Source organism: Oncorhynchus keta, chromosome 1, assembly GCF_023373465.1.
Source record: "Oncorhynchus keta strain PuntledgeMale-10-30-2019 chromosome 1, Oket_V2, whole genome shotgun sequence".
Taxonomy (NCBI): domain Eukaryota; kingdom Metazoa; phylum Chordata; class Actinopteri; order Salmoniformes; family Salmonidae; genus Oncorhynchus; species Oncorhynchus keta.
Window position 1 is genome coordinate 58103911 of NC_068421.1, and position 6000 is coordinate 58109910.

A 6000-nucleotide genomic window follows, 5' to 3' on the forward strand; every position below is an offset into this window, starting at 1 on the left:
AAAGAAATACAAATAAAAAACTGATAAGAATAAGAAATACAAGTAACAAGTAATTAAAAAGCAGCAGTAAAATAACAATAGCGAGTTAGTTGAGGTAATATGTACATGTGGGTAGAGTTATTAAAGTGACTGTTCATTGATGATAACAAAAGAGAGTAGCAGTGGTGTAAAAGAAGGAAGGGGGGCAATGCAAATAGTCCGGGTAGCCATTTCAGTTCAGTGGTCTTATGGCTTGGGGGTAGAAGCTTTTTTGAAGCCTCTTGGACCAAGACTTGGCACTCCGGTACCGCTTGCCTTGCGGTAGCAGAGAAAACAATCTATGACTAGGGTGGCTAGAGTCTTTGACCATTTTTAGGGCCTTCCTCTGACACCGCCTGGTATAGAGGTCCTGGATGGCAGGAAGCTTGGCCAATCGCACTACCCTCTGTAGTGCCTTGCGGTCGGAGGCCGAGCAGTTGATATACCAGGCAGTGATACAACCAGTCAGGATGCACTTGATGGTGCAGCTGTATAACCTTTTGAGGATCTGAGGACCCATGCCAAATCTTTTCAGTCTCCTGAGGGGGAATATGTTTTGTTGTGCTCTCTTCACGACAGTCTTGGTGTGCTTGAACCATGTTAGTTGGTGATGTGGACACCAAGGTAACTCATCTCCTTTGTCTTGATCACACTGAGGGAGAGGTTGTTGTCCTTGCACCACACGGCCAGGTCTCTGACCTCCTCCCTATAGGCTGTCTCGTTGTTGTCGGTGATCAGGCCTACCACTGTTGTGTCATCGGCAAAATTAATGATGGTGTTGGAGTTGAGCCTGGCCGTGCAGTCATGAGTGAACAAGGAGTACAGGAGGGGACTGAGCATACACCCCTGATGGGGTCCCTGTGTTGAGGATCAGTGTGGCGAATGTGTTGTCACCTATCCTTACCACCTGGGGGTGGCCCATCAGGAAGTCCAGGATCCAGTTGCAAAGGCAGGTGTTTAGTCCAAGGGTACTTAGCTTATTGATGAGCTTTGAGGGCTCTATGGTGTTGAACGCTGAGCTGTTGTCAATGAATAGCATTCTCACATAGGTGTCCCTTTAGTCCAGGTGAGACAGGGCAGTGTGGAGTGCAATAGAGATTGCATCATCTGTGGAGTTGTTGGGGCGGTATGCAAGTTGGAGTGGGTCTAGGGTTTCTGGGATAATTATGTTGATGTGAGCCATGACCAGCCTTTCAAAGCATTTAATGGCTACAGAGGTGAGTGCTACAGGTCTGTAGTCATTTAGGCAGGTTAACTTAGTGTTCTTGGGCACAGGCACTATGGTGGTCTGCTTAAAACATGTTGGTATAGGGCCTCCCGGGTGGCGCAGTGGTTAAGGGTGCTGTACTGCAGCGTTAGCTGTGCCACCAGAAACTCTGGGTTTGCGCCCAGGCTCTGTCGTCATTTACAACTGCAACCTGGCCAAGATAAAGCAAAGCAGTGCAACAAAAACTACAACACTGAGTTACATGTGGGATAAACAAACGTTCAATCAATAACACAATAGAAAAATCTGTATACAGTGTGTGCAATTGTAGTAAGATTAGGGAGGTTAGGCAATAAATAGGCCATAGAGGTGAAATAATTACAATTTAGCAATTAAACACGGGAGTGATAGATGTGCAGATGATGAATGTGCAAGTAGAGATACTGGGGTATAAAGTAGCAAAAAAATAAATAACAATATGGGGATGAGGTAGTTGGGTGGGCTATTTACAGATGGGTTGTGTACAGGTGCAATGATCGGTAAGCTGTTCTGACAGCTGATACTTCAAGTTAGTGAGGGAGATATAAGACTCCAGCTTCAGTGAATTTTGCAATTCGTTTCAGTCATTGGCAGCAGAGAACTGGAAGGAAAGGCGGACAAAAGAGGAGTTGGCTTTGGGGGTGACCCATGAAATATACCTGCTGGAGCGCGTGCTACAGGTGGGTGCTGCTATGGTGACCAGTGAGCTGAGATAAGGCGGGGCTTTACGTAGCAAAGACTTATAGATGACCTGGAGCCAGTGGATTTGGCAAAGAATATGAAGCGAGGGCCAGCCAATGAGAGCATACAGGTCGCAGTGATGGGTAGTTTATGGGGCTTTGGTGACAAAACGGATGGCACTGTGGTAGACTGCATCCAATTTGCTGTGTAGAGTGTTGGAGGCTATTTTGTAAATGATATCGCCGAAGTCAAGGATCGGTAGGATAGTCAGTTTTACGAGAGTATGTTTGGCAGCATGATTTGTAGGGGTCCAGATTTTGCAGCTCTTTCAGAATATCAGCTATCTGTATTTGGGTGAAGGAGAAATGGGTGAGGCTTGGGCAAGTTGCTGTGGGGGGTGCAGAATTGTTGATCGGGGTAGGGGTAGCCAGGTGGAAAGGATGGCCAGTCGTAGAAAAATGCTTATTGAAATTCTCGATTAGCGTAGATTTATCTGTGGTGACAATGTTTCCTAGCCTCAGTGCAGTGGACAGCTGGGAGGAGGTGCTATTATTCTCCATGGACTTTACAGTGTCCAAAAACTTTTGGAGTTTGTGCTACAGGATACAAATTTCTGTTTGAAAAAGCTAGCCTTTGCTTTCCAAACTGCCTGTGTATATTGGTTCCTAACTTCCCTGAAAAGTTGCATATTGCGGGGTCTATTCGATGCTAATGCAATAAAGAGATGTGTTTAGAGTGATGCGGTGTACTCCTCAATGCCATCAGAGGAGTCCTGGAACATATTCCAGTCTGTGCTAGCATAACAATCCTGTAGCTTAGCCTCTGCTTCATCTGACCACTTTTTTATTGATCTAGTCAATGGTGCTTCCTGCTTTAATTTTTGCTTGTAAGCAGGAATCGGGAGGATAGAATTATGGTCAGAATTGTCGAATGGAGGGCGAGGGAGAGATTTGTGTTATTTACAAAAATACATAGCCCGCCATCCCTTGTCTTACCAGACACCACTGTTCTATCCTACAAGTACAGCGTATAACCAGCCAGCTGTATGTTGATAGTGTCGTCGTTTAGCCACCACTCCGTGAAGCATAAGATATTACAGTTTTGAATGTTATGTTGGTAGTTTAATCTTGTGCGTAGGTCATCTATTTTATTCTCCAAAGATTGCACATTTGCTAGCAGAATGGAAGGAAGTGGGGGTTTATTCGATCGCCTATGAATTCTCAGAAGGCAGCCCGCCCTTTGGCCCCTTTTTCTCCGCCTCCTCACCTGGGACTGTTCCAGAGAAAGCAGTATATCATTCTCGTCGCTTCTCCGACTAGTTAAAGGGAAAAAAAGATTCTGCCAGTCCGTGGGGAGTAATCACAGTCCTGATGTCCAAAAGTTATTTTCGGTCATAAGAGACGGTAGCGGCAACATTATGTACAAAATAAGAAAATAAGTTACAAAAAAACGCAAATAAACTAACAAAAAAAACATCTGTTTTGGGGACACGTAAAGCATCTGCCTTCTTCTCCGGCGGCATTATTACATTTGTGGGAACAATACTGTTGGAAAAGCATTCCAGGGGAAGTTGGTTGAGAGAATGCCATGAGTGTGCAAAGCTGTCATCAATGCAAAGGCTAGCTACTCAAATATAATGTTTAAATATTTGTTTAACACTTTTTTGGTTACTATATGATTCCTTTTGTGTTATTTCATAGTTTTGATGTCTTCGCTATTTTTCAACAATGTAAAAAATGTAGAAAATAGTCAAAATAAAGAAAAACCCTTGAATGAGTAGGTGTGTCCAAACTTTTGTCGGGTACTGTATAAAACTACATCCATACTTCCATTCGTTTTTTTAACTGGTACCAGTTTACCTTCAGAGGCTCCAGTTCGCTAGTTTGTAGCTCATAACCATTCAGACGCTACATACGTTTTCGTAGATAGCTCTATTTTCACATATGTAGACACTGATATGGTGCTGGAGATAATGAATATGAAGTTGGAAAGTGTTGGAATTGAGTACTAAGAAAAGTTCCAAACCTCCCTGCCAATAACAGATCGTTTTCATTTTTCCCCTCCCCAGATCCCAGAGAGTCCGAGCAAAATTCTTGCTTATGAAATTGCTCTTTGCTAAGAAGCTATTCTTGTTTATTTTTGACCATTTTCATTGAAAATGATCAAAGTAAGGTACTTAATTGCTACCCAGAAATGATTTGTTATTGAGGTAAAAACAGTTGCATTGGCCCTTTAATGCATCATGAATACAGAATTGGAAACCATAATTATCCCACAGTAATAATAACCATTGAGGTCATCTAATAAGCGTATTTCGGTGTGCATAGTTTCTTGATTGCTGTCATTTTGACATCCATTCTTCCCTGCTGAGTTATTCAATGATGCAACTAGAAGAGGTTAAATTGTTTCCAGTAAACACAGCCACTGACTTCCTGGTACAACAGTCCCCTTTTCCAACAAACAGGGCATTATGAAGCACAGGGTGAGGTTCATTCGGACAAAAAGGGAAAGACAAGGTGGTGCTTTGCTTTGTCTGCACAGAAGTGTATCACCTCTTAGGTTTGTATTTGCCTCAGCAATTCAGCAATTCTAATAATGTGGCCCTGGAGTGGGACATAAAGGAGGTGCCAGTAAGTATTTTACAAACAAAACAAATTATCATCCCGAACTGATAACAACAGAATGGAACAGGGGCATTTTGTGAATCAAATTTGATCTGTCTCACTTCTGGGAATGGTGTTGGAATAGTGTTTTTAGAGATTAGCAATGCATGTCTCCATCTCAAGAGTGAATAGTTATTGAGTAGTTATAGAGACCTTTTTCCACGTTCAATGATATTTCCTGAAGATCACAATCCAAATTTCATTGTTATGCTTTTGACTGGATAAGAGCGTCTGCTAAATGACTTAAATGTAATGTAAATGACTGCTCTGCCATAGAGAATGATAGAGGCCTCTACTGGCCAAAAGGCCTTATTAGCATGTGCAGCGCCATTGAGGGCTTCCACCATTTTAATGTAGTCAACTTGTTGGGACTTCCAATTTTATTGGCTGATCCCCCCTGATTCCTCCACAATTGTGAATAAGAAAATGAAATACTTCAAAATGGAGATTGCCTCAATGGCACTGTCCATGTTGTCACAGATGCTATTATGGCAAAGATACAAAGATGAGTCCTCTATCTATCTCTATGAGCTCTCCTCATTTCCATGTAAATTTATTGTATGTGTTTATTTGCCTCTTCTTCTTCACAGCTGCCAAAGTTCCCTTGCTGTTGTGATTTCCTTATTACCATATTGGATTAGCTTGTTATTCGTCGTGCCCACACATTACCTGCCTTGCGTTATTTTAGCATTGCCCATAAACTTCTCTGAAAATTCCAGCTTGATGTATATATACTATAATTCTGAATTTGGCGCCCTCTGCTGGAAGAAAAGCAAAATGACATACAATGCCCAGTTAGGTATTTTTTTATTTTACCTTTATTTAACTAGGCAAGTCATTTAAGAACAAATTCTTATTTTCAATGACGGCCTAGGATCAGTGGGTTAAACAACAGATTTGTACCTTGTCAGCTCAGGGGTTTGAACTCACAACCTTCTGGTTACTAGTCCAACACTCTAACCACCTGCCGCCCCAGGTCCGTTAGGCAAGCAATTGGCAATGGCACAGTCAATCGTTTATTTAACATATGCACATTCTTGTTACAAAAAACACATAATTTGGATGTGGTTTAATTATTTGCTGCAGTGGGCTAAATCAGGGTCACACAGAGTGTTTCTTGGTAGTCATAAACAAATTTACTTTGAAACAAAAGTATACACCTTCACACACATGGTTATGGTCTTAATAAAAAAAAACTCTACCATGTCAGAAATCGAGTTGAAATGTATAACATGTTGAGTTTGGATCTCAGCATGAAACTTTATATACACCACAGAAGACTGAAATATAACAAAACAGTTTGACATAGAAACCTGCTTTTCTGAGTACATCTTTTTTTTGGGGGATTAATTATGAAAAATAGATGGCGATTTGGTCATTCGACTGCAGGAA